Source organism: Prionailurus bengalensis, chromosome X, assembly GCF_016509475.1.
Source record: "Prionailurus bengalensis isolate Pbe53 chromosome X, Fcat_Pben_1.1_paternal_pri, whole genome shotgun sequence".
Taxonomy (NCBI): Eukaryota; Metazoa; Chordata; class Mammalia; order Carnivora; family Felidae; genus Prionailurus; species Prionailurus bengalensis.
The window spans coordinates 37221329-37240635 of NC_057361.1; positions in this window are offsets into that span (position 1 = coordinate 37221329).

The window sequence follows — 19307 nt, forward strand, 5'->3', positions numbered from 1 at the left end:
CGAGAGCATGAGTGCATGAGCAGGGAAGAGGCAGAGATAGGGAGAGAGAGAAAATTTATCACTTTAAAAAATGTTTATTTATTTGAGAGAGAGAGAAAGAGAATTTGCAGGGGAGGGGCAGAGGGAGAGAGAGAGAGAGAGAGAGAGAGAGAGAGAGAATGAGACTGATACTCTGAAGCAGGCTCTGTGTTATTTAGTGCAGAGCCTGACGTGGGGCTCGGATTCATGAAGGGTGAGATTGTGACCTGAGCTGAAGTCATTTGCTTAACCAACTGAGCCACCCAGGCACCCCCAAAATCTATCACTTTAATAGTACAATTAAGTGGCATTAAGTACATTCACAATGCGTGCAACTATCACCATTATCCATTTCCAGAACTTTTTCATCATCTCAAACTGAAACTCTTCACTTATTAAAGAATAACTCTCTATTCCTGCACCCCACCCCCTCCAGTCCTTGGTAACCTCTATTTTACTTTCTGTCTCTACAAAGTTGCTTATCCTAGGTAATAAGTGGAATCATACAATATTTGTCCTTTTGTACCTGGTTTATTTCACTCTTTAAGGTTCATCCATGTTGTAGCATGTACTATCATTTCCTTCTTTTTAAAGGGTGAATAATATTCCATGGTATATTTCACATTTTATTTACCTATTCATCTGTTGATGGACATTTGAGTTGTTTCTACCTTTTGGCTATTGTGAATAATGCCGCTGTGAACATTGATGTGCAAGTATCTGTTTGAGTTTCTGCTTTCAGTTCTTTGAGGTATAGACCTAGAATTGGAATTACTGACATTTGGTAATTTCATGTTTAACTTTTTGAGGAACCACCAAAATTTTTTCCATAATGACTTGACTCTTTTACTTTTCTACCAACAGTGTACAAGAGTTCTAATTTCTCCATATCCTTGACAACACTTGGTATTTCCTGCTTTTGTTTGCTTATTATTATTATTATTTTTTTCAACGTTTATTTATTTTTGGGACAGAGAGACAGAGCATGAACGGGGGAGGGGCAGAGAGAGAGGGAGACACAGAATCGGAAACAGGCTCCAGGCTCTGAGCCATGAGCCCAGAGCCTGACGCGGGGCTCAAACTCACGGACCGCGAGATCGTGACCTGGCTGAAGTCGGACGCTTAACCGACTGCGCCACCCAGGCGCCCCTGCTTATTATTATTATTTTTGATGATAGCCATCCTAATGGTGGTATCCATTGTGGTTTTGATTTGAATTTTCCTAATGATTAATGCTGTTGAGCATCTTTTCATGTGCTCATTGGCCATTTGTATATATTCTTTGGAGAAATGTCTGTTAGAGTCCTTTGCCCTTTTTGAATTGGGGTGGGTTTTTTCTTTTTGGTTGTCATTGTTGAGTTGAGGAGTTCTTGATATATTTTGGGTATTGATCCATTTTCAGATATATGGTTTTCAAATATTTTCTCCCTTTTTGTGGGTTGCATTTTCACTTCTTAAAAAGTTTATTCTTATTTATTTTGAGAGAGACAGAGAGAAAGAGGCAGAGAGAGAGACAGGGCGGGGGTGCTCAGAGAATCCCAAGTAGGTCCCATGCTGTCAGTGCAGAGCCTGATGTGGGGCTCAATCTCATGAACTGTGAGATCATGACCTGAGCTGAGATCAAGAGTTGGATGCTTAACGGACTGAGCCACCAAGACTCCCTGTCCTTTCACTTTCTTAACAGTATCCTTTGATGCATACAAGTTTTTAACTTCAATGAAGTTCAACTTATATTTTCTTTTGTTGCCTATGGTTTTGATATCACATTTAAGAAATCATTGCCAAATCCAATGTCATGGATTTTTCTCTTATGTTTACTTCTAAGAGTTTTATGGTTCCAGCTCTTATATTTTAGGTCTTTGATCCATTGTAAGTTAATTTTTATATATGGTATGAGAAAAGTCCAACTCCATTCTTTTCCATGTGGATATCCAGTTTTCCCAGTATAATTTGTTGAAAAGACCATTCTTTTCACATTGAATGGTCTGGACATGTGTGTTGAAAATCAAATGACCGATAATATTGACAAACTGATTCTAAAGTTTATATGGAGAGGCAAAAGACCCAGAATAACAACACAATATTGAAAGAAAGGAATGAAATTGGAGGATTGACATTATCCAACTTTTAGGCTTACTCTAAAGCTACAGTAATCAGGACAGTGTGGTATTGGTAAAAGAATAGACAAATAGATGAATGGAACAGAGCAGAGAATACAGATAGGCCTATAGAAATGTAGTCAACAGATCTTTGACAAACGAGCAAAGGCAAGAGAATTGAGAGAAAATAGTGTTTTCAACAAATGGTGCTGGGACAACTGGACATCCACATGCAAAAAATGAATCTACACAGAGATGTTATACCCTTCACAAAAATTAACTGAAAATAGATCTAAAATGCAAAACTATAAAGCTCCTAGAATGTAGGAAAAAATCTAGATGACTTTAGGCATGGTGTTGACTTTTAGAGCCAACACCAAAGAAAGAAATCATTTCTAAGCTGGACTTCATTAAACTAAAAATTTATGCTCTGCAAAAGACACCATCAAGAGAATTAGAAGACAAGTCACAGACTGTGAGGAAATATTTGCAAAAGAAACACCTTATAAAAGACTGTTATCCAAAATATACAAAATGCTCTTAAAACTTAATAAGAAAATGACCTGATTAAAAAATGAGCAGAAGACCTGAAAAGACACCTCACCCAAAAAGGTATTCAAGTGGCAAATTAACATAAGACAAGATGCTCCACATCATATGTCATTAGGAAGATACAAATTAAAACAACATGAGATACCATTACATGCTTGTTAGAATGGTCAGCATTCAGAACACTGACACAGTAAATGCTAGTGAGAATATGGAGCAACAGAAACTCTCATTCATTGCTGGTGGGAATGCAAAATGGTACTGCCATGTTGAAAGACAGTTTAGGAGTTTCTCACAGAAGTAAACATACTCTTGCTATGTGATCCAGCAAGTATGCTCCTTAGTATTTACTCAAATAAGTAAGAACTACATCTACACAAAATCTTGTATGCCTATGTTTTTAAGCAGCTATTCATAATTGCCAAAAGTTAGAAGCAACAAAGATGTCTTTCATTAGATGAATGAGTAAATAAACAGTGGTACATCCAGATAATGGAATATTATTCGACACTAAAAAGATGTGAGCTATTGGGGCCCCTGGGTGGCTCATTCAGTTAAGCATCTGACTTTGGCTCAGGTCATGATCTTGCAGTTCATGAGTTTGAGCCCCACCTTGGGCTCTCCGCTGTCAGCCTGTCCGTGGAGAGTCCGCTTTGCATTCTCTGTCCTCCTCTCTCTCTGTCCCTCCCCTCTTTGTGCTCTCTCTCTCAAAGGAATAAAAAAAGATGTGAGCTATCAAACCATGAAAAGACACGGAGGAATCTTAAATTCATATTATTAAGTGAAAGAAGCCAATTTGAAAAGGCTACATACTGTATAATTATAACTATATGACATTCTGGAAAAGGCAAAACTATGGAGATAGGAAAAAGGGAAGTGGTTGCCAGAGATTAGGAGGGAGGGATGACTAGGTGGAGCACAGAGGATTTTTAAGGCAAACTAGTCTGTATGATACTATAAAGGTGGATATATGTCATTATAAGTTTTCCTAAACCCATGGAGTGTATAGCACCTAGAGTGAACCCTATTTAAAGTATGGACTCAGGGTGCTAATTATGTGTCAATGTAGGTTAATCAATTTTTTTAAATTAATTTTAATTTTATTTTTTATCGAAGTGCAATGAACACACAGTGTTACATTCGTTTCAGGTATACAATATAATAATTCAACAGTCCTATACATTACTCAGTGCTCATCAAGATAAGTGTACTATTGGTCCTCTTTAATCTGTTTCACCCCTTCCCCCACCTACCTCCCTTCTGGCAACCACCAGTTTGTTCTCTGTATTTAAGAGTCTGTTTTTTTGTTTGTATCTTTTTGTTTTGTTTTGTTTCTTCAATTCCACATATGAGTGAAATCATATGTTGTTTTTCTTTGACTTATTTCACTTAGCATTATACTCTCTAGGTTGATCCATATTGTTGCAAATAGCAGGATCTCATTCATTTTTTGTCTGAGTAATATTCCATTGTATATAGATAGTAGTTTAACCAATTTTAACAGCTATACCATTGTTGATATTGGAGGAGGCTATGAATGTGTGAGAGCAGGGCGTTTATGGGAAATCTCTACTTTCTGTTCAATTTTGCTATGAATCTAATAAAACTACTCTTAAAAAATAAAGTCTATTTAAAAAATCAACTGACCATATATGTTTGGATTTATATCTGGAATCTCAGTTCTATTCAATTGGTGTATATATTTATCCTTATGCTAGTAGCACACTGTTTTGATTACTACAGTTTTGTAGTAAGTTTTGAAATCAGGTACTGGAAGTTCACAAACTTTGTTCTTTTTCAAGATTGTTTTGGCTATTCAGGGTTCCATGAGATTCCATATGAATTTTAAGATGGTTTTTCTAGGGGCGCCTGGGTGGCGCAGTCGGTTAAGTGTCCGACTTCAGCCAGGTCACGATCTCGCGGTCCGTGAGTTCGAGCCCCGCGTCAGGCTCTGGGCTGATGGCTCAGAGCCTGGAGCCTGTTTCCGATTCTGTGTCTCCCTCTCTCTCTGCCCCTCCCCCGTTCATGCTCTGTCTCTCTCTGTCCCAAAAATAAATAAACGTTGAAAAAAAAAAATGTAAGATGGTTTTTCTATTCCTGAAAAAAACCCATCTTTTAAAATATAACATTTATAGAACCCCTGTGTGGCTCAGTTGTTGAGTGTCTTACTCTTGCTTTCAGCTCAGGTCATGATCCCAGGTCGTAGGATCAAGCCCTGTGTCAGGCTCTGTGCTGAGTATGGAGCTGCTTGAGATTCATTCTCTCTCTCTCTCTCTCTTTCTCTCTTCCCTCATCTGTCCCTCTCCCCTGCTCACACACACTCTCTCTCTCTAAAAAAAAATGAAATGTAACATTTATAGCTATGAATTTTCTTTTAAGAATCACTCTAATTGTATCTCATGACTTTTGGTATGCTGTGTCTTCATTTATACTTGCCATAAAATATTTTTAAATTTCTCCATTGACTTCTTCTTTGACCTGTTGATTATGTAGGAGTGTGTTTTTAATTCCCATGTATTTGTGAGTTTCCAAAATTTATTTCTGTTATTAATTCCTAATTTCAATCCATTGTGTTTGGGGAATGTACTTTATCTTATTTCTCTCCTTGTAAATTTACTGATGTTTGTTTTATGATTCTGCATATGGTCTATCCTTGAGAATGTTCCCTGTGCACTTGAGAAAACTGTGTACTTTGCTCTTATTGAGTGAAGTATTCTATGGTGATGACTGTTAGGTCTAGTTGGTTTCTGGCTTTGTTCAAGTCTTCTATTTGTTTGTTGATCTTTGGTTTAGTTGTTATACCCATTATTGAGAGTGGGGTGTTGCAGTCTCTATTATTGTTGAGCTGTCTCTTTCTCCTTTCATTTCGGTCGGTTTTTGCTTCTTGTATTCTTTTGCTCTTTTGTTAGATGCATATGTTTACAATTGTTATACCTTCCTGATGGATTGACCCTGTTACCATTATAAAATGCCTATTCCTGTCTTCATCTCTAGTAACATTTTGTGTGTGTGTGTGTTAAAGACACACATGGGTGTCTCCACATAGGCAAAGTCTCTGTTATTTGACAGCAATAAACCACTTCATAAATAAAGTACAATTGTATTCATGTCAGTTCCTAATTCTTTCTACTAATTTAGCATACAAAAAACATTGCAGAGCTGAAATCTGCATATCAACCCCTAGACTGAATTTTTTAAGTATTACCTCCTCCTAGCCCCTTCACTAAATCTTCTTACTTGAGTCCACAAACTTGGGTGGACAAGAGAAATTACTTTGCATTCTTTGTATTTCTAAAATCAAATCTAATCTGACTTTATTCTGCATCTTGCCTGGGCTGAGGGAAATACTGAGGTATGAATAGGTCCTTGTCTCTCCTTCTCTTGGGCAGCGTTGAAGCCTAGTTTTTAGACCACATGGTTAGTCCTGCCTCATTGTTTAAGCCTAGGCTGCTTCCAGGCCCATTCGCCACTGGGGACCCTTGTTGGGGCTTCTGGTGCCATGGCATGTGTCTTTGTGTGGTTCCCTGGCCTCCTAAATGCTCTCCAGCCTCTCTCCATTGATGTCAGGGCTGAGGGGTCAGGGATCCATCCCAGACTCAGAGACGCCTTCTCTCTCTCTGTCTGATTTAGCTGTTTCTACTCCTGGAACTCCCAACCCCAACACAGGGAGGGTCTTGTCCCTTTTTGCTCCTTTCTAGACCCTCACTTAATCACCTCAATAATCTGAAGGTTTTGAAAACAAAACCCAAAGAAATGTGTATCCCTGCTAGCCTGCTTTCTGCCATGTAACAGCACCCCTCTCCCTCCCGCCAGCACAATCTCCCCATCCCTCAGACAAAAGAATACAAAGGCCTTTCTCCTTTCTTTGGGGAAGGGAAAAATACCGTGAAAAAAATCAAAAGAGTTTATCAATAAATATTCCTTCTATGGTTGCTATTAGCTTATAATCATTGTTTACTCCTCTCTGCTTGCAGTGGTACCAGGTGTGAATAACATTTGGTAACACTTCAGATGTCCTTTCCTCCTTCTTTTCACAACTCTGGGACCACACTGACCCCTGTGTTCCTTCAAGTGTTTGGTTTTTGCCTTAAAACACATGGTGTACTTTCAGGGTGATTGCCCATAGACCCTGTGACTCTTCAGAAGTCTTCCCTACCAGCTGACTTATTCTTGCAATTCTACCCTCCGAGCCCCCACCCCCTCTTAAGTGCAAATAGGGTAAGAGATTTGCATTAGTGTCCTAGGGCGTTTGTAACAAAGAGCTATTCAGACAACAGAAGTGTATTCTTTCACAGTTCTGGAGGCTAGAAATCTGAAATCAAAGTCACAGATTTGCAAATCCATGCTTTTCTGCCGAGGGCTCTACCAGAAACTCCTCCGTGCCTTTATCTATGGCTTCCAGTGGTTGCCTGCCTGCAGCCGTTGGCATTCCTTGGCTGCAGCCACATCACTCTAAACTCCACCCCCATAGCCACGTGACCTTCTTCCCTGTCTCTGTCCCTCCAAACTGCTCTCTCCGTATGAAGACACCATTCCTTGGATTTAGGGTCCTCTGTAATCTTGTATGACCTCATCACATCTGCGGAAACCTTATTTTTAAATAAGGCCATGTTCACAGACACTGAGGGTTAAGACTTGGCCATATCTTTTGGGGGATACAGCTAAACACACAAGGAGGGATAGCCCTAAATTATTGTCAGTTCCTTACATATTGGTGTGAAGGAAACATTTTTAGCAGGCTCTATTTGAGAAGAAATTTTCATAACCGCGGGGACCTGATGTGGGGAGTCAGGTCAGAGAAAAGGGCCTGGGGGGAAATGCTTCTTACTGTGATTCTCTGCCACTTTGATCATAACAGGGAAGAGGAGGCTGAGAAGACATGGGAGTTGTAACTGGACAAAGAAAAAGGAATCGAGTGATTTTATTGAAATTCTAGATGAGTCCAGAGGGAAGGAAGTCTTGGTACAATTGTCCATCATTTGAGTAAAATGATTCTAATTTGAATAGTTTCCAGAGGTGACTGAAATCTCATGTTCATAAAATCTTGCCTCATCTTTTCTTCATCCTTGGTTGTTTCATAATTGAACTACTATAGGTTTGGCTTTTGGTTTCTTTTAAAGGGATTTATTTTTAATCCTAACCACTGGGTTTTTACTCCTTCACAATTATTTCCTCTTAATTATTTGAAGATTGGGAAAACTGGGGGCACCTGGGTGGCTCAGGAAGTTGAGGATCCAATTTTGGCTCAGGTCATGATCTTACTGTTGGTGGGTTCAAGCCCTGTATCAGGCTTTGTGTTGACAGTGTGGAGTCTGCTTGGGATTCTCTCTCTCTCATCCTCTCTCTGCCCCTTCCTCTCTTTCTCTCTCTCAAAATAAATAAATAAACTTTGAAAAATAAGATTGGGAAAATTGTCCAAATCAAGTGTCAAAGGCAAAACTAAGTCTGAGGCAAAATGAGCAGAAGCTGTGTATCCATCAATTTGTAGCAAGGAGCCCCTTCTGCTGGTCACTTTGGTTTCAGCAAGGATTCAATGGTGTTAGGAGAATCAGTCGTGTAGTGGAAAGTAAGGAAATACTGAGACAGTTGCTAATTGGCAAGCATTCTACTAAGGTGGGAATTTGGGAAGCAGGGGAGACTTTGTAATTGTTGTTAGGTACCCTTAGCAGTGCCTGGTTAGTTGCAAGGGGGCATATGAGCAGTTTGGGTGGGCACATTTCAAGAGGAAGGATTGTTTAGTATTGGGATGGATGGTTTTATATGGCCAGCCACTTCCTGGAACAAGTGGGGGCTGATGGGGTGCTGTTTCGCTGTCAAATTCTTTTTTTTTCTTTAGAGAGAGAGAGGGAGAAAGAGAGCACAAGCAGGGGAGGGGCAGAGAGAGGGGGGGGGGTGGGGAGAGGGAGAGAATCCCAAGGAGGCTCCATGCTGTCAGCACAGAGCCCAACTTGGGGCTTGAACTCATGAACTGTGAGATCATGACCTCAGCCAAAATCAAGAGTTGGCTGCTTAACCGACTGAGGCACCCAGGTGCCCCTGCCTTCAAATCCTTCTTGCGGTCATTGTTGGGGGAGGGGGAGCTGCCATGACAGATCATTTCCCCAGTGTAGTGACAGCTATAGATATTAAGGGAGATCTTCAGATGACACATTCCATTGTAATGGGATGTAAAAGGTAGACTACTAAGTGGCAATTTGAAACAAAGCTGAATTTATTTGTTTGCCTGGAAACTCAAATACTTGCTCAGCAAGACTCTCTTAGCAGAAATAAAGGTCCAAGTATAGAATGAAAATGACAAAGATACATCAAATGAAGCAAGAGTCTGAGTTCAGGTCTTTGGTTGTCTTGTAAAACAGACTGTAAAACTCTTCTGTGAGAGTGGCCACTTTTAGGTTTTTCATTACTAAGTGCCAGAAAACCTGGTTTCAAACAGGTCCAAGATGGGATGAGTTAAATTCCAATGGGTCTGGATTCATCAGTGCAATGCTCATATGCACATGCAAGAAGCTCAAAAAAGCTTTTTCTTTAACAAGGAAAACATAATATATCAACATTAGAGACAATTGAAGCCAAGAAAACATCCATCATCTTACAACCCTACCCTCTCATACAATGTTTTATTTTGGGGTATGGCTTTGGAGTTTGTGTCCAGTGAGTACATATTTAATAGTTATAAATATACTGCACATACTGTTTGTATTTTGCTTTCTGACTTGACAATATCCTAAAATATTTTTCCCATGTTACTACATGGTCTTTATTATTAGGGTTTCAATGGCTATATGCTGTTCTCTCCCAAATGGATACAATATCAATATTTACTCATGTCTCCTGGTTTTGAACATTTGGTTGTTTCTAATTGCCTATGTTTATACATTTAGGGTACAGTGAACATATTTTTGATTCAAGAATTTTTTTCTTCTCTTGAATTGTTTTAAGATTAATTCCCCCAAAGTGAGCATCTATACCAAATGGAAAGAACATCTTCTGACTCTTTTTAAAAATGTTTTTTAAAGTTTATTTATTTATTTTGGGAGAGACAGAGAGAGAGAGTGTGTGAGCAGGGGAGGGGCAGAGAGAGAGTGAGAGAGACAGAGAGAGAATACCAAGCAGACTCTGTGATGTCAGTGCAGAGCTGGATGCGGGGTTTGAACTCACAAACTGTGAGATCATGACCTGAGCCCAAATCAAGAGTCAGACGCTTAACCAAATGAGCCCCTCAGGAGCCCCCATCTTCTGACTCTTAATATGAGGTACCAAGTTTCTTTCCAATTTCCAGTGGGCATTGCCTTCACCTCCACCCACCCTAAAGCAGTAGACGAGTGCCAATTTTACCCCAACTTTGCCAGCACACATTGTTCTTGCCATTAAAATGTTTTTGCTAATTCAATAGCGTAAAGTGACACCTTGAGATTACTTTGATTGCATTTCTTGATTTGGGAGGATAAGCATTTTCTCATATCTTTATCTCCTAATGTTAATTACCTCTTTATGTCCTTTGCTTATTTGGTGTATTTGATTTTGAACCAAAATAACACACTGCCCTCCCCTCAACCTATCCCAATCAGAGACTTAATGAAAAGGAATGCTCTTTTGTTCTCTACCTTTTGCATGGGGTGGTTTTATTTTTAAAACCTTCCTCTTGAAGTTCAGCCTCTGTAATATAAATAAGAGTGCTTGGGCACACTTGCCTTTGATGAAAAGACAGATTTCTGCTGTCAAAAGAGCCCTCCAAGAATAATGCAAATGTCTTTAATTTCTGATGTTTTTTTCTCAGCCAAATTAAATGGCACATTTTAATATCTCTGATCTGTTTGGTCAAGAGGTGTGCCTTCTAGCAATGCCTAATACAAAAGTGCTCCTCTTGAATTTTCTTTGATTTGCTACCACTTGCAACCAATTGATCCTTTTGTATCATGGCCCTTTGTACCTCTCTACCCAGTGTCCCTTCCCTACCCTGATGTCGGAGCCATGGACTTACTTTCTGCATTGCGAGGAATATATCAGTGATTAACCTCAAACACTTTCCCGAGATATTTTCACTTTTCCATAGACTCTTTGTTTTAGCGGAGATTGATTATCCAGTATTTCCACTGTAAGAGGAATGAGTGTGTGCAGAGTCTTGTACATTTAGCCCTATTTTGCGATTTCATATAAATACCATCATTCGTCCATTCCTAGGACTTGCCTTCTCCTCTTCCTCCTCCTCCTTCTCCTCCTTGTCTTCCTGTTCTCTGCATTTAAGAATCTCGTTTTTTTTGTTTCACTTTTCTTTCTTTCTTTCTTTCTTTCTTTCTTTCTTTCTTTCTTTCTTTCTTTCTTGTTTTGTTTCTTAAATTCCATGTATGGATGAAATCATGTAGTATTTGTTTTTCTTAGTCTGACATTTCACTTGGCATAACACCCTTTAGGTCCACTCATGGTGGTTGCTAGAGGGAGGTGGGTGGAGGTGAAGTAGATAAAGGGGATTGAGAGTTCACTTATCATGACAACCGGCACTGAGTGATGTATAGAGTTGTTGAATCATATTAGACACTTGGAACTAATATAACACTGTATGTTAATTATACTTCAATTAAAAAAATGTAAAAACATTCTTAGGTCTAGGCCTTACTCAAACCTGCGGTAGCAGGAATTTGGATTAGGCATGTGACCCATAGTTGGCAATCCCTAATCTAGCAGAATCCAGAAAAAAAATTAATATTATTATTTTTTCTTTGTGAGTGAAGTGATGCCTGAATAGGATTATTTTTTTTTCTTTTTAAACAGTAACAAAAAAGCATACTCATGGCAGTCAGGATGGGCCCCATCTAAATGGTTAATATTTATCTTAATACAGTTAATTTTGAGTAGTAGGCGGTAGTCTCTTAAAAAAAGAACGAGGCTGCCAGACAATACTTGGAGCTTGGATTTATTTTCTGCACCTTCTGCAGGAGGGTCTTGCATTGAGTACCACAATGATTACATTTCTTGGTGGTGCATTGGGAAAACTAGTGGTGATGATTGTAAGAATGTGTTTAGAATTGCATTAAAACATGGGCACTGAAACATTGGCCTCATACCAATATAGTTTTTCGTGCTGAGACTTGTATCACCAGAATGCTAATCAGTGGTGCTTTACATTGACCAAAAGGACTTATTGCACAAAAGGACTTATGTGCAGATGAAGATCGATTGTGGTGCTGCAGTTTTACCTTATAATACATTTTCCCATAGGCCACATAATGGAAAATCTTCATTAATTTTTCTTTTATAATATTTTATTTGAATTTTTATTTTTTTACTTATGTTTTATTTTAGAGAGAGGAAGAGTGTGAATGGAGGAGAGGGGCAGAGGGAGAGAGAGAGAAACTTTTTTTTTAATGTTTATTTTTGAGAGAAAGAGAGAGAAAACAAGGGAGGGGCAGAGAGACAGGGAGATGGAGGATCTGAAGCAGGCTCTGTGCTGATAGCAGAGCGTCCGATTCGGGGCTCAAACTCATGAACTGTGAGATCATGAGCTGAGCCAAAGTCAGATGCTTAACTGACTGAGCCACCCAGGTGCCCCTATTTGAATTTTTAAAAGTAATTTCTTACTTATCCAGCAACTCCATTCTGAATAACACATGCGGGATCATCAGTGTTGGCAAAAAAACCCCAGAAACCAAAACCAACCAACCAACCAAACAAACCCCCAAAACAAAAACAAAAACAACACCCCACAATATGAAAACACAAAACCTCCTTAAGCAGTATGTATCAGTCTGCTCAAACAGCCACAACAGAACACCACAGGTTGGGTGGCTTAAACAAGAGAAATTTATTTTCTTGTAGTTCTGGAGACTGAAAGTTCGTGATCAAGACGGTTTCCGTTGAGATATCTCTTCCTAGCTTGTAGATGGCGACCTTCTCCCTGTGTCCTTATATAGCCTTTTCTCTGTGTGCACGTAGAGAGGTGGGGCGCTCCACTGTCTTTTCCTCTTCTTACAAAGTCATGGTCCTACAGGATTAGGGCCCCACCCTGTGGCCTCACTTGACCTTTACTACCACCGTATAGGTCCTGTCTCCAAATACAGTCACATTGAGGGTCAGGGCTTCAACATAGGAATTTTGGGGTGGACACAATTCAGTCCAGGACACAGTCAAAATAGACACTACGAAGTTCATTACTAACTCCCTAGTCCTTCACTCAGAATCTGTTCACCTCATGCTGTAATCAATTCTAAGACATTTTTATTTCATTTCTAAGCCCACACAAGGTTTGTAAAAGCAAATTAGAATGAAGGAGAGGAGCTGCTATAGAGAGGCATACTGAGTGACAGCAGGCAGGAAGGGACTTTGGACAAGAGAACTAGTCTGGGGCCACGGGATGCAGAGACAAATGGCCCTACAGATCTTGGAAGAAGCTGAGGACACCTCTCCCTAGAGCTGCATGGCAATGAATGTACATGATGACCAAACCACTAAGAAGAGGTTCCTTGTTTAAGAAGGAGGAGAGGTTGTGACACATTTTAGAGAGGATAGTTTAAGACACACACATGTGACTCCTTAGAAGACAAACCCAGAACTCCCTGGAGATGTCTTGGCTCATCTCAAGAGTGTTCTCTTCCTGAGAAGCAAGGTTCATGGCTCACACCACCAGATGGTTTGTGTCTGTTCTCTTCTCCTCTCCTCACCTCTGCCCCAAAGAATCTTGCTCTAGTTTAGCCCCTGAAATCTTTCTTCCTTCATTTTTCCCCCCTCAAACTTGTATTCTGTATTCCAGAGGCCCTCTGTTCTCTAGGGTTTCCTAGGGGATTAAGCTTCTGGAAACTGAAGCCAGGAAACTTATATACTGTTTCAGCTTTCAGTCCGGGGGGGGGGGGGGGGGGCGGGCGGAGAGAACAAACCTAGGAAGCCAAGAACATGTACACTGTTTCCCAGACTCTTCATAGTGGCTCATTGTCCAGAGGAGGAAACTGAGACTCAGAGGGGTGAAGTTGCCTAAAGTCCAACAGCCAGTAAGTGATGAGGTGGTAGATCCAGGAATTAAACCTGTTTTGTCTGCTCCTATGCCTATAGTCCCTTTGCAGTATCCTCAGAAGGAGGACGGGGGTTTCCTAACCGATGTGATGAACTTTGTAGAAAATAACTCTGCATTAAATTTCTCTACTTAACAAGTAATAGGCACTTCTGCAATCGTACTTTATGAGGTCTTGTATTTTCCAGCAGCAAACCTGAGGCATGAAAATGACTTTCCTGAGAAATGGGGCTTGGCAGTTGGAGGCAGTCACAGGAAAAACCAATGTTAAAACATGCAGACCGTGTGGCCCAAATGTTTGGGCCTTGCTGGGCATTAAACAGTGAGGTAGTTGTAGCAAGGATACCTCCTCACTGTGCAAGTCCAGGGGCAGTATTTAGTTTTATTTTCTAAAGGAAACAATAAGCAGCCTACATAATTAGAAATTAATGGCCATAGTCTGAATTACACAAACAGCAGAACAGGAGGAAAACATTAAGAAAAAAAAAAAAGTGAAAAACTCATGTCAGCATGATTTTTGCTTAGGCTGAGTCTTCACGGTTGACTTTTGCACAGAGTGCTTTTTTTTCCCCCTTTCCTGTGTCAGCCATGCTTTCCACGTGGAAGCTGTTGTTCTAGATCCCAGATTCAAGAGCTGGAAGGTTCACCCCGCTGAAAAGTTTAGGCTTGGGTTTATTCAGCTGGCTGAGGCTCCATCAATGGCCGCACCTCGCAGCCATCTGTCAATAAATAAATGCTCTAATCAAAACCAAATGCAGAAAATGAGTCATGAACTTTCTGTCTCCTCCTTAGGAAAGTTACATTAGTCATACGATGAAGGAAAATTTCACCCTTTTCTCCTCACCTTTGGATAAATCCTTCTCACCCCGAGTTTACAAGGCTACTGCAAACCCTGTTGGAGGCAACAAGTAATGTGGATGGCGAGTTCCCAGTGGAACTGGACGTGACCCCCACAGACAAGGCCAGCGTGAAACAGAAAACAGGCTGTCACACGGCTGGTTGGTGGATTCAGAGGCCACCCTTTCTCAGAGTCTGGATTTTGGAATGCTTCAGAGGGTGAAGTAATCATACAAACAACCAGCTGTGGAAACTAAATCTGCTTTTTCATAGTTTCCACTTACTCAGCTGAGGAGAAACACGCCAAATGGAGGTGAATTTGGTCTGGAGGCCTATTGTGAATTAGCACGGGGTCTTCAAGGATTGAAACTCATTAGAATTTAGAGGACAGCTGATTATTCCCACTACTGCTCCATTTAATGAACATTTTGGCCTGTTCTTAAAACTAGAAAGGATGGTAGGCACCTCATGGTGGGTTATTGCCACCATAATTCCATGGCCCCCATACCAAATATTATTGAAATTACTTCATTCAATCAGCAACTGGTAAATTTGGCTAATACATTTTGTTCACTGCCTATTTCAAAGCCTGTCAGCCAGTTTGCCTTCACCCCTCAGGTGACTCAGTTCACCTTTACAAAGGCAAACTGGCTGGTAGGTGGGGTATCTCAATAGCCTTGTAGTCACACACAATCTTGGAGATCAGACCTCAAGAACACCCAGCTTTCTCTGAAAGCACAGATAGGACATCAAACTGACCACATTCACCTCTTAGGAGATTCATTTGGCACACTGATTCAGGAGACAGAAACACAAACGAGCTCACAAAAAAGGAATGGACAATTGCCTCACACGTAGTATAACTCCCCCCACCTTGAAGTCCTGACATTGTCGGGAAACAGCTATTGACTCTCTTGGCACCCATAACATTAAACTAAGCCCAGCATCTTTTAGGCTTCTCGGGCTCTGGAGATAATGTATTTCTCATTTACAAATTTTACTTAGGCCTATTTATATTGTTAGTTCCATTTATACTGTTATACTGTTCCAATTAAGCCCACTTATACTGTATACCTACTTACTGTTACTATCTGTAAGTAACTTTGAATGGGGTTACCTACAACAAAAAGCTCTAGAACCTGTCCAAATTGCAATGAAACAGGCACTTCTGTTAATTACCGCCCCCCCCCCACCGAGACTCTGCCACTGTAGAGGATCTAGCAACATCCTCTCATGCCTCCTGGAGTCTATGGACCAATGCACAGGCCCTGAGCATGTGACAATTTGTACCTGGCTGGTGATTATGCCTTGGGTCATGAGCAGCACCCTGCCAGCTCAGCATGGCCGCTGAGACTGTCCTACTACCAGATGGAGTCAAACCTGTGTCTTCTGCTATATCTCACCTGTAGTTGGAGGGGAGTAGCCTCTCCTGTCCTCAGTTCTTTGCTAAATGTCGTGGTATGGGAGTCTCTCCAACACCTCACTGGCTACCAGAGAAGCCTCTTAGGATTAAGTGAGTGAACAACAATGGGAGTATTGCCACCATCACATGTAATGGGAGTTTGTGGGAGAGTTTCTGTTTTACATCCCTTAGCCAGATCTTACCTGATCAGGGATGGGACCTTAGCACAACTGACAGATCTTCAGGAATTATCTTAGCAGGTGGAGGTTCTGTTCAGCAATTGGCCTCATTTGCACATTTTACACATTCATGGGGCCATTGCCAATGGTCCGGCTGTCTGACTTGGCCAATGGCAGCAGCAATTCTTTGTCCAAGGTTGCCTTCTTTAGGGTAAAGAGCTCCAGGAAGCTTTTGCCTCACATGTGTATAAATGAATGTCACACATGTCTCTGCATACACTAAAGTCACAATACAAGACCTCACCAAGATATTCTTTATCCCCTTCAGAATTCCAGACAGTGAGTGATGACCCAAGTGCTCATTTTACTTCTCAAAATACACACTGCTGAGCTCCTGGATGAGACATTCACTAGAAGTTTTACTTCTCTTAGGAGCTCTAGGCTTCAGAGAGCACTATAATGGCCTACTTATGCAAGTTCATTCAATTAAATGAAACATGGCACATTTCAGTCATCAGTCAAACGTCAAGAGTGATTATAATGGAGTCTAACTCAATTTTTGACATGTGACTGCTGACAGCATTTAAGGCCACCACTTCCTCTTCCCCTTCAACGGCACATCTGGGCAAGCCAATTAAGAAAGCCTGGGCATTCCCTCCTTTGGTCCTGGTGGGAAGATCAAACCATGCAAACCTTGGTCCACATATGGGAATTCTCATCTCAGCCCTGCCCCCTAAGCGCCATTAAACTCCAAGCCAGTTGCCCTTCCCTTCTCTCTCAAGCCATTTTCGGACCTCCTTGGGGCCCTGCCCTGCTCTTTCCAGAAAGCCTTGTTATATGAATAATCTTTTCAGATGCTCATGCTATATGTGGGGCACCATCAGTCTCAATGTCCAAACCAACTTTTGGGTGGAGGTCCATTCTGTTTCTGTGAGATGACCACAACGTATATAGTGGCACTAACATAGTAGAGTTTGTTTCTTGCTCAGATAACATTCAAGTTGGGTATTTCTCATCAATGGTTGGTTTTCTTCCACACATTGATTCAGGGATCCATGTTCCTTACATCTTGTGGCTCCACTGTTGTCTAGAACCTTATCTTCGTTATTTGCATCTAATCATGGAAGGGGAAAAAGATCATGGAGAAGGTAGTCCTGTTTCTTAAAAGTCTAGGTCCAGAATGATATACTTTACTTGTTTGTCTTTTATTAATAACAACTAGTCATATGGCCTAGATAATAGGGGGTGCTGGGAAATGTAGTTCTGTGTGTCTTAGTAATAGGTTCCCCTATGAAGGGGAACAAGAATTTTCATGGACAGCTAACCATTTTTTGCCACAGGGACATAATCCATGTTTACAGATGTCTGAGAACCTGAATGGAATGTGGTCCAACCTTGGCATAGGAGAGGATGTACATATGATAGCCTGGTCTTCAGACTATGGAACAACTATTTTTAGGGTGCAGCTTTGGGAAACAGATGTTTCAGGTGTTTTTGTAGCTTAATCTTTGGCTTCCCTTGAGCTCTCCCTTCTTGCTGCTTCTTTCTTTTCCTCCTCTTCCACATTCATGAATAAAGGCCAAAGTAGCAGGAATGCTTTTGGTGGGGAGAAAGTGGCACAGATCAATCTTACTTGGCCGTATTAACAGGGGTATGGGTGAGGGAAGGAGGACCAATCCATTCTTCCCTCTCTCGGTTACAATTCCTGAGCCAAGCCCTAGTGAGGCCTGTATGCCAAAGCCTTGCTTGCTCTTCCTGAGGTCTTCAGCTTCTCAGCTACTTCAGTTCCAAGCAATTAATTTAGAAATTAATTTGGGGACAAATATGCTTTCTGTTGAGAAAAGAACCAAAAGAAATATTTATTTCTATTTAACTCTCACATTTTTCTAAAAGTTTATTTATTTATTTTGAGAGAGACAGAGATGGTATAAGTGGGGGAGGAGAAGAGAGAGAGAGAGAGAGAGAGAGAGAGAGAATCCCAAGCAGGCTCTGCACTGTCAGCGCAGAGCCCAACGTGGGGCTCAAACTCACAACTGTGAGATCATGACCTGAGCTGAAGTCGGACACTTAGGTGACTGAGCCACCCAGGCGCCCCCCGTGGGGCATTTTAAAAAATGTTTATTTATTTATTTTGAGAAAGAGAGAGCATGCATGCACACACACGTGGGTGAGTGGAAGAGGTACAGAGAGAGGAGAGAGAGAATCCCAAGCAGGGGCCAGACTGTTAGTACAGGGCCCTATGATGCAGGGCTCGATCTCAAAAACTGTGAGATCGTGACATGAGCCAAAATCAAGAGTCAGATGCTTAACCTACTGAGCCATCCAGGTGCCCCTCAACTCTCTCATATTGATTCACTGGTGCCCACACACTCTCTCTCTCTCTTATTTCTTTATTTGATTTCCTTAAAAAAAAATACTGTAATGGCCTAGAGACCTGGCGATAACATCCAGATTATCCTTACGTTAGGGTGTTTTTTGGTTGTCGTTCAAATAATCACTTCTGCTGTGTTCATGCTTATGTACTGAATCTTAACACTGCTCCATGAATCAAAATATCAATAACAAGCTAATAAAATTATATCGAGCTTGGGTTGAATGAGGGGAATCAGTGAGCCACAGGTCTTTCATGCTTTCTCTTGCCATATAGATTTAACATCACAACTGATTTAAATCCATACAGTAGCTAAGTCCACCATGTGCAGTTTTCATTAAAAAAAAAAAGAAAGCCTCCTCAGAGACATCTTTCCAGATCTCTTTTTTTTTCACTTTAATATCCTTGAAATGATTGAAAATCAGATTTTCCTACTGATTATACCTTTTCTCCCAAATGGTCAATGACGGCTTCTATCTCCTCCCTTCTCTGGTTCTGAATGGTGTTCAAAATAAGCCAGCTCTTTGTGCTGAGTGTTTGCTGCTATCAGGGCATTTATGTAGGATGTGAACTGAGCTATGGCAACTGCAGTGATTGGATAAGGGCTCCTTCAGAGCCGCGTGAATGGCACAGACTATGGTGGGGCTTTTTTTGGTTTTTCCCCAAATAGCTGCTGTTCTTGTTTGGGTCATTTAAAATGTTCATGTATTTTCAAGTAAGAGAAGGAATAAAAAAAAATTCTCGGCAATTTAAGATTTGGTGAACGAGAAACTTCATTACATGAGATGAGTGACTTTGGGCGAAACGTTGAGCCTCTCTGAGCCTCCATTTTTAAATCTGTGAAATGAGGGGG